This window comes from Ixodes scapularis, unplaced genomic scaffold (genome assembly GCF_016920785.2).
Source record: "Ixodes scapularis isolate PalLabHiFi unplaced genomic scaffold, ASM1692078v2 PGA_scaffold13__105_contigs__length_92229423, whole genome shotgun sequence".
NCBI classification, from domain to species: domain Eukaryota; kingdom Metazoa; phylum Arthropoda; class Arachnida; order Ixodida; family Ixodidae; genus Ixodes; species Ixodes scapularis.
Window position 1 is genome coordinate 87,327,489 of NW_024609839.1, and position 10,692 is coordinate 87,338,180.

The window sequence follows — 10,692 nt, forward strand, 5'->3', positions numbered from 1 at the left end:
TTTATTGTCTTGTTTGCAAAGCTTGCGGAATCATTTCTACCAGCCCGTCAGAAACGGCGGCAACCCGCGCGTGCGAACTGGCATCGGCCACACGATACATTCACGCCACTCTTCCATAACTTATTGGTGATGTCCTTGAGCCTATCAAGATGGCGGACATCCTGTGGATTGATGTGGAGGAGCAGAACTAACTTAAGGATTTAAGCCTTCAAAGCGTTAACGATCTCTAATGTTGTCATATATTAGCGGCATTAAAACGAAAACTATATATCTTCACGGCAAGGAACCGCAAGGAGGAACATTTATCATAATCGCTATCATGCACAAACTACGCATAAAACGCACCTGTCGAATATCATTGTGTCACCATCGCCAAATATTCCAAATCCCCCGAATATAAAAAAAAACAAAAAACAAAAAAAACTATGCTATAATGCTTCGGTTGTCGTTTTCTTGTGTTTTTGATTGTAAAGAATCATCGACGCACGAGTTCCTCGCGTCTAACCGGCTCTTTCTTCATCGTTCGCGCAACGCTGGCGGGCAACAATGGTATTCATTACAATGGCTTCGGGGAGGCGTGGGGAACGCTGCACCTGCGCTTGACCTCGCCAGCAGCAACAATGGGAGAGCCCCCTTTAGGGACAACAGTAACAAAAAAAGGGGACACCCGCGCAACGAGCCCTACCCTACAATAATCATTAACAGCAGAAAACAACACAACCATTCTCCTCGGAGCGTGTCGAATACTCCAGGCCACTGCGCTCTGTTATTTTTTTTTTTTATTTCTTTTTTTAGTTTGTGACACTTTTTTTAGCTTTCGAATGCCGACGTTGCCTATTTTTGACGATCAATGCCTCATTCGTTTTTCTTGTTGTTTGTTTCGCCGTTACGATTAATACGTTCATTTCGTTTTAAGTGGCTGTGCGCGCAATACGTCGATAGCTCCTGCCGAAGCGGAGGAAATGTGTTGACATCGTCGTTTCAAATATATATATTTTTATTTTTTTCCGTGTTTCAAATTGTCTAATTGCTTTTCCTCTGTAATGCTTAAGATGTAACAATGATATCAGTCGATCTACAATCACTAAATAAGATATAAAATTTAACATTTCACGATCTTATAGGTGGGCTTAGTTTTATGAAAAATACTTTTCGATCATATGTTTGATGCGCGGATATGGACCTGAAACACGGGTTCACGTTCAGAAGCATCTTGTCCGGAACCATTTTGTCCGGAATAGTTTTGTTCAGAATTGTTTTTGTCTGAAACCGTTTAGTACAGAACCGTTTTGTCCGGAACTGTTTTGTTCGGAAACATTTTCTGCGAGCCAATTTTTCCAGGACAGCAATTTTCAGGCCCTTTCTCCGGGACAACTTTGTTCGATTCCCGATGCACGCACACACCTTCAATATCTTAACACCCCAGTAGGTATACTGCCGTTCTTTATATTGAGATTTTTTACGCGTTGAAGTCGAATGCGTTATGAATTCATTAATAGCTTCGTCATTAATGAACTCCCGCATACTTAACGTGTTCTACAACACACCATAGCTACTTGCTATAAATACAGCACGATGCATCTAGCATTAGAAAACGCTGTAGAGCCAACTGATAGGTAAATTGGTGACGTTACAAAATTATGTAGGTTCCATGTCGAACAAGCAAATATGGCAAAGTCTCATGTTGCGTTAGGAAACAACACCTACTAGGCCAGATCGAACCAAACTGAGGTGTTGACAGTATCGACATCCTATGTATTGGTTTCAGAAAAATTAACAAACAAAAGGGTACCCTCTCAGTTGATATGTCTGAAATGATCTTTCAATCACCGTTTGTTCGTCCACAACACTATCAGCGTCCAATTTTCCCTTGCTTCTGCTAGTTACATACTAAATTAGGCTATCTTATGTGAGGTCTTTACATTGATATTTGAAACACTGTACTTAAACATGGTTTTGCTGCATTGCGTTGTTTTCTTTTTTTTTTTTTGTTGAGGGGGAGGGTGTTTTAGGGCAGCAGGAATGCTATTCTGTTTTTTGATACCACTAAGAAGCTTAATTGTATTTAATTTAGCTGTTAGCTCCCTATGGTTATTACAACACCAAGCCAGCGTCGTTATAATCGCGTCAGTGTCGTTATCTTTAACACCAAACCCGACACGTGATGAGATAATAAAATGTCCTGACTGCTCCTTTCGCTGGCTGCAACCTTGTAGTGGAAATACGGTTTGTGGAACAAGTTTTCTTCTATAAAGAACACCGGCGTTTTGTGTCGCGAAAGGGGGGGGGGGGGGGGGGGGGGGGGGGGGGGGACATGCTTGCGCATTGCGTGCTGTTTGTTGCTCAGATTCGAATCCGCCTTCCGTGATCGAAATTGTATCGTTGCGAGGCTAATGATAGGTCAGGCTCGGGCACGGACCCTCTTATTTCTCCCGTCAATTATTTCGCTATTTTGTCTTGTTCCGTCGAGTTGTCGTCTGTTTATCTCAACTTTTGTTTTGTTCGAGTCGCGGATGGCTGTGATGCCGCCGCCATGTTTTGCGCCGCTGCCGCGGTAAAAACGTCAATTTCTTTTTTCTTTTACTATTTGATCGAATGTTTCAGATGCAGCACGTGCGAGAACTACGTCTACATTTTAGAACGAACAGCAAAAGAGAAATGCGATGCTTCATTTAAAAAGCCAAACAATTATAATGCGGCTCTCAGGCTAGAACTTAAAAAGAAAAAAAAAAAAAAGAAAATTGTAAACAAAAAACGGAGCATCCACTTTTTAGCAAAACACTCGGGGGTGCCAGTGGCAGAAATCTAGGGAAAGAACCGAGCGAATCGCGAGGCAAAAATTATGTTTAAACCTAAAAACAAAACAAAAAAAACAGTGCCCTGCGACATGGAGCATGGCGAAATGCAGTGTTGGATGTAACCCGTTACAAGAAACGAAACCATTAACGCGCTATATTTTTCTGTACCGCACTAAAGTGCTCGTTAATTTTCTAATATCTAACGAGTAAGGTTACTTTTTTATGGTACCGTGTATCAAATTACGTGACTGGTTAATTTTTACTTTTGAATAAAGCGGCTTTTTAGCCTAAAAAGAAAAGGCACAAAATCCAAATCTGTAAATTGGGTCGGAGTGATAGAATAGGATTCCCTTCTCTGCGGCGTTATTTAAAAATATTTTACTGGGAAAACAATGTTGTTTTAATTAGAATGTAAAATGAACAAAAGAAAGACAAATCATTGAAATTTTAGTAATAAAATATTTAATAAACCAAAATTGCTTTCTTATTATTCTCGATGTTGGCATCCGCGGACTATCTCTGCCAAATAGTATTGAAACCTAGGGTAACGTAAAAGTAACGGTATTTTGTTACTTTTTATGGACGATAATGAATCTCAGTAACGCGTTAATTTTCGATAATGTAACGAGTGACGCTATTCAGGTACTTTTCATGACGAGCGCAACACTCACCATACGTCATACTACGTGCCACAACGCAGATTGATTTTGTTCTTTTAGGACTAAGCATATGAGATGCTTACCATTCGCCAAGCACCTTCATGAAATTGCAGGGACGGGCTCGCTTTGAGGAAGTAGATGCTTGCGGTTTCTTAGAGTGTAGGACGAAAAGAAAATTACGTTCGTAGGCTTTAGCAGATTCGTCAAGATTAGTAAGTTGCGGTTTTTATCATCCGACACTCGAAGTTGTGTCCCGAACCCGCTTATAGAGAAACGTTTGCAAGCAATGGGATGCCACGAGTCGATTTGTCGAATTATCATCCCGTAAAACGTAAAAAAAGGACATTAGATTTATTTCGGTTTTATGGATGGGTTTTTGCGTCATTCTTAGGGGATTGTGGATGACATTGCAGTTTTTGGTGGTTCGTTGTAAACCTATAGCTTGTTATTTCGTTCCAAGCTTTGTCTTTTTCTTTATGGAATGGTGGGAACGTCGTGAATTCTTTTTTTTTTTTATTCCTAAACTGTTCGAATTCAAACGTCGAATGCCGTAAAGCCGAATGCCGGTGTTCGGCGTTTGCGTTCGCGAACAGTTAGGAAATTCCACCGTGGTAACGACAAAGGCAGCTAGCTTTGCATGTACCAAATAAATAGCGCAGGGGTAGAATGCCCCTGCGCTATTTCATGGAGTTAGGGGAAATCATGGAGTTAGGGGTTTTCGGCTTGGCGGGCCCGTTTAGAATATAGTTCCTCCTTTTATCTATATGTAACGCTCCTTTGTTCAGATTGTTGTCTTCGGTACCTGTTACACATTTCGTAACGGTTTTCGTGGCGTTGTTTTATCACGCTTTCCTCGGGGATTCCAGACTTTAGATGCACTATGTGTAAATATAGCAGAAACGACCAAGAGCCAACTTTTAGTGTACGCAAAATGAGTGCATGCTTCCTTCCGTAAACTCTCTACAAAGGGTCATTTTTATATTTTGTTATCGGCACCACACCACCAAATGACAACACACATCTGGTAGCGGTGACTGACTTCAACCGTAAGAATTCACACGTCTGAAACTTACGTATGTCTCTCTAAGGTTGCAGCTTCCCCTTTAAGTACAGTTTAATTACGTTCTTTCCGAGCAGTGAATTGCTTTGGTGTGTCAATATCCCGGAACACTTTTTACCTTTTTTTTTTCCTTTTGTGTTTTCAGTTTTAGTGTTTTCCTGTCAAGCCTACCACTCCTAGCGTCTACGTGCTTATATAAGCTGGTAAACTCACTAATAATTGTGACAATCATTTTTTCGCATCTTTCAACGATCTTGATGGTGTATATACTGACTTTGTAACATTGCCGCCTTCGTAGCACTAAGGCAAAAAAAAAAAAAAAAAAAAAGACGCCCCGAGGCACAGCGCCGGCCAACCGATCCTCTGGTGGCAGGTTCGAATCCCGGCTGAGGAGCCCGCAATATGATGGAGGCATATTGCCTAGAAGACGCCGTGTAGCCGAACTTTCGGTTGTCCGTAAAACGGTTCCCAGGTGGGCTAAAATAAACCTCAACTGGAGCGTGCCAAATGCCCTACGTTGCTTTAGCGCCTAAAACCCGGAAATTTGACTGGCTCTGTAATATTAATTATTTTCTTTTTCTAAAAAAAAAGTTTTCTTTGAGTGCGTCATCCTTATACCCCGCTTAAATCCAACAAAAAATGAGCGAAACAAAAGTTTGAGTTTGGCGAATATTAATAATCACAATATGTGTCGCGAACCTTGATGGAGGAATAAGATATCAAAGGTCATGCAACCGAGCGGTGAATAGCATTCTTCCTCTCCGCTTCCATCGTTTTGAAAACTCAGCTCGACAGAGCGCGCCAAAAAAAGAGAGGTCGAAAAACGAGCCCCTCCTTGGCGCTGCGGCCGTCCGTATAAATAGTTGAGCAACCGAGCCATGAAAGTTCGCACCAGAGCGAGCGCTGCGAGCGAGAATTCCACTCAGACGGCCAGGCCCATATTTCTTGAGTATAGCCAACTACTTTGGTCTCGTTTTTATAGCCTATGTTCTTCTCTCCGTCTCTCTTTATCTTTAACTGATTCTCTCTCTCTCTGTTTCTCTCGTTCCCTAATTTCTAGTGTACTCAAATCTGTGCCACGTCCACCGAAAAATCAACACCGCAAAATGAAATGTCCAATAAATCTTAGCATGTTGCTAAGCATTTCAAACCTCGCTTGTCGCGTATCGCAAAAATAAATAAATAAGATGTTGAGGACTTTGATTGCGCGAGGAACATGCTTTTCTTTTTCTTCATTTCTATCTAATCATTTAAAAAGTTGTTTTTTTTCCTTCTTTTTTGAAAAGGGGCGAGGGCGAAAAGCTCTGTGTGACTCTACTCCCTATCACTAGTTGTGTGCAATGCTGAGGAAGGCAATGCTAGGCGAAGAGAGAAAGGGCGACCACTAGAAACGCGGGGTGGGAGAGGAGGACAATGGAAGGCGAGGGGAGAAAGGGCGAGCACTAGGAAGGTCAGAGAGGAGAGGAGGTTTCTCTCCTCTTCCCCAGCATTCTTAGTGCTTGCACTTTAATCTCCTCGCCTGGCGTTGCCTTCGCCTGTACTACACGATACTATAGTTCCTTGCAACTCAAGAAGGTAGGGCGAGGGTAATGGAAGGCCGGGTAGGAGGAAGCAGACGGAACGCTGGAGAGGAGAGAGGGAAACCTCCTCCTTTCTTTAGCGTTTCACCTGCTTCCTCATCCATGGCCTTTCTTTGCCTCGCCCTTCCTTCTTGTGTTGCAACGGACTGTAGTGAAACGGAGCATAGTGTCTCTTTAAGCTGTGGCTATACACCTTTCCAGCTCTCATCACCCGGGCGAAATATGCTGAGTCACTGTGGACGCACGCGCGACGTCTGCCGTTCCGCAGAAGAGAGCTACTTCGCATGCTCAGAACACGTCCCACAGCCCAGTTGACAAAAATGACAGTTTTTACTAAGCAGGCAGTAGAAGTTCCGTCTCCAGCAGGACCCTTCTATACTTCGGCGCACGCGCAGTCACAACACGACGGAAGGCAACAAGACCGTGCTCGACGCGGAGTTTCTACTGAATTCCTCTCCTGTAACTGACTAAAGACGGCTAGAATTTCGTGACCGTGCCCAGATCATCTGGAAAAGTTGCATCGCCGTCCCCCGATTTCTAACAAAGCTGTGCATTGGGCTGGATGGTTTATGGTGCACTAAAGAGGCCAAAAGTCAGGGACAGAGTGTTGTTGTCGTAGTGATTAGTTTGGCACTGACATTCTACGCTTTTGGTACGTTTCCAATTTGTTTCCATTCTGCGCATATGTGAACGGCAACCTTCCAGATAAGAAGGCGGGGCGGGGTGGAGTGGGGTAGCTAAAAAATGCTATTCCATTGAACCGCGACTGCTCGTTCTTCACTTAAATTGTTGCTTACAAGTCTACGCGGCAGGTGGCGTCAGAGTTGCTTTAGTATGCCTCTTCCTGCCATTCAGAGCCTTGGCGAGCTGTCGTAGTACTATCTTAGCGCATGCTAAGAGAGTACTACGACAGTAGTACTCTCTTAAATACAAAAAAAAAAAACCTTTGCAGCCACCAGTGAGGTTCGAACTCACGACCCCTGGTTTACGAGACCAGTGCTCTACCACTGAGCTATGATGGCTCTTCTTTTACTTTCTCGAACACAGCATATAATGCTACATCAAAATAAACCCGTACTGCCCAAGTGCTCTTGGGTCCACTAAAATTATTCCATATCTTTGATAGCATCAAAGAATATGCCCATTCGGGTGTAAGAGTCTGCAGTTCGACAGTGCACAGATTGTATTTGGGTTAGATCAGTAATAAAACGCCTATAGACAGCTTTGATATGGGGGTCTGCATGCCGAAATTCCATGCGGATTTTCCAGATGCTAAATAAACTGAGCTAAATTTAAATATTATGAAGGACAGTTTTCCACGTATCGACGGAAAGCAATCGAATAGTTTCTCTAGTCATACATAAATCTTTTTTTAATGTCTTCAAAAAAACACCCCCCCCCCCCCCCCAAAATAAAAAAAGCAGCGCGTCTTAACAGTCAAGGGAGATATGCTCAATAATCTCGGGTTTTTCGCACCACTTCACAAAACTTCCTTTTTCCTTGAGCCAAAGCTTAACAGGCAATGTTCCAATGTGTAGCTTAAGAAAAGGACTTAGCGACAGGTGGTATACACATTTCTTTGCAGGTCAAAGTACATCTTGTCCAGAACACTGATTGTCAAGCGAAGGATACGTGGGTGCGAAAAATAGTAGCTGAACCTGGTCGCGGGCTAGCTTCTTTTGTATGACTAGTGCCCAGACAGTCCATGGAAAGCAGCGCTTGTAAAAACAAACTGGCGTCTTTGTGCTCCTTCAGAAACCCAAAGCCACTTCGGGGCTCCGAGCATTCACTTGTGACCAAGACACTGATTAAAGAGTTTACTAATTTCGTCTGAACTATGGCATGGAGAAATGGGTGTTTCTGATTGCGTAGAAACACGAAAGCGCGCAACAAGTTGCTTCACAAAAGATCCGTGAACCCGAGCACCCCTAAACCTCACACGTCGGAAAAGGTTGTCTCTCCTCATTTTTTCCCAGCCCGATTTCCAAATGAAAGTTGCAAGCACCCTGTGAAATTTTTGAATACTAGTTCTCCCGCAGGCAATAAGTTGCAACATATACCATAGCTTCTCTGCCAGAAAGACATTGCAAACATTGGCGCGTGCAACTATTGAAAGATCTTGATTGGCCCAAGAGTCTACTTTTGCATTAAAATCTTTAGTCACCTAGTCTGTTGTGCTAACCCTGTAATACCGCATGGGTACTCTGAGATAGGTACATGGTTTACTACTCCATCTGAAACCTGCAAATAAAGAAGGTCTTGAGGTGCAACTGCCATGCTAGAAACCGCAGCCTTTTTTCCAGTTTTCAGCCTCGCCAGTCGCCTCACAGTACACCTTTGTGAGTTCTACAGCGTTGGTTACGCTTGTCTTGATCGTGCAAAAAACTGATACGTAATCACCATACGCTGAAATGTTGATTTCAGTTGTGTTTACATTGCAACCTTGAATACTTTTACTGACTAGCACTCTTAGGCAGTAGGGCTCCAAATACAAACAAAACAATAGTGGTGACAAGGTACACCCTTGTCTCACTAATGTTACCGTCGGTATACTTCTGGATACGTTGTTGTTGACCACAAGCCAAGTAGAACGCTTTTTGTATGCCATCATTGCAGTTTTAAAAGGATTTCGCCCACATTAACCCACGCTAAAATTATTTCAAGGACGCCGTGTCGTACTCGGTCAAAAGCCTCCTCGAAATCTAGCTGAATCATGGCCACCTGACTGCTTTCCTCTTAAAGTTTCTAAAATAATTGTCGCATGGTGTATGTTTGTTTGTTTGAGCGCCCTTTAATGCCTCAAGTTTGATGCTCAACTATGAGGCCGCTGATAACAATTTAAAGTCAAGGTGCGAGGACCTTCGTGAAAATTTTATAATCGATATTTGTTGACGTGATCAGTTTGTAGCCCGTGATACCGCGACCTTTAACCAAGTCATCGGACTTTGGATTCAAAATGGTGTGGGAATCGGCAAATGACCGCGGCAGTCGCTGTTTTTCATATGCTTCTTAAAAAATAAAAAGCTAAAATGAACAGATATCTCTCTCAAACACTTAGTAAAACTCCGCACAAACACCATCAGGATCAGGTGTTTTCTGCCTTGCTAGAGAGTCAGTTGCCTGCTCGACTTCCCCCGCGGTTGTGTCGTTTTCGAGCCACGTCTTTACATCATCATCTAGTTGAGGCATTAAGGACAACAAGTCATCTAGTTTGAAACAACCTTTAGGCATTGGCCCTTCCTCGAAAAGCTGCTCATAATATTCGAAAAGTCACTTTCAATCACATTTTTATAGCTACTTGTGGCGCCTTAATAATCTATTTCATAAATTTATTTGGCCAGAGCACACCGTTTCTCGTCAACCAGAGCTCTCTTTGTAGGCTGCTCCCCTAAAAGAAACGTTTCCGACCGGGAACGTACAACCACCCCGTTATATCTGTCCTGATAGATTTTACCTAGTTCCGTCTTGATGTTCTTTATGTCCTCACAGCATGCACCCGGGTTTTCACTCTCAACTTTCTAGAAGAATTTCAAATATTTTTTTGCAGTTGCTTCTCGCGGGCTCGAAGGTGAAACTGAATACTATTGCTTGATTTTTCAATCGCAGCCAATTAACTTCATCCTGAAAGATCTCCCATGCATCATTTCGACCTTGGTCGCATTTATACAAACTACTCAGGTGCTTCGCTAGGGTAGCAACAAACTGCTCATCTTTTAGCAGTTTTCTATTTGTTTTCCGAAGCCTCCAGTTCAACTTCGGTCTTTCCCATCTTTTTAATTTTAAGTTACAAGACAATGAGCAGTGAAAAAAAAAACTGGTTGAATGAGGTGAAAATGCATATACTTGCTGTATAATGTCGTCTAAGACATGCATTATGATGGCGAACGACGCAGCGTGTTTCTCGACTACGTCACAAGACAGAATCATGCAATAGATACCACAGTATACGCAATTTCGCCACTGCAGAATACTGAATCCGTCTGTTTTTGCTTCTCGTCCTTATCCACTTGCGCTGTTTTGACCTCCGAGATGGGCTCCTTTTCATATACCGGTACTCCAGCCACTGAGCTGGATCCGCATTAGGGCTGAGTGGTGTCAAGCAACAGCAAGCAACACTGGGACAACATTAACCGGCTGCTACGCTTTCAACTCTGCGACACCTTCTTACCGTGTTTGTCGGAAGCGCCCCGTTCCTTGTCGGCTGCAATTTGTAACGCTGCGCTTTGCTACTGTCCCGCCAAAAAGTACAAAAAGGGAATCGTTTTAACGAGAGAGGCAGTTGTGTTATGTCCACCTTCCGGGGGAAAGAAGCAGAGTGCTCCAGCAGTTTTGTTTCAAATGGCTACTCCGTGTTGGTGGATGTTTCCTTCCTTGTTTTGTATTTGTACTGCAAATGAATTTCAGGACTCTCGCCAACGGCAGGGGAGAGAAACAGGACAAGAGGGAAAGAAAGAGAGGTGGAAGAACTTGTGCCGGGCACCGCTTGCTGACATTCGCTAACCTCATTTGTCCCACTTAAGGAGGCTTGGAGTTGCGTCGGCCCGGAGTTGACAAAACTTAATTGCTATTAGTGCGAACAGTTGTGCAAGAAGCAA

General features: G+C 43.2%; 1 non-coding gene across 1 annotated transcript; it reads right to left on the reverse strand.

Moving 5' to 3' along the window:
* Positions 1 to 7,047: 7,047 nt before the first annotated feature.
* Positions 7,048 to 7,119, reverse strand: Trnat-cgu. The gene has a single exon. It is a non-coding gene; the product is annotated as a tRNA-Thr (tRNA).
* Positions 7,120 to 10,692: the final 3,573 nt, after the last annotated feature.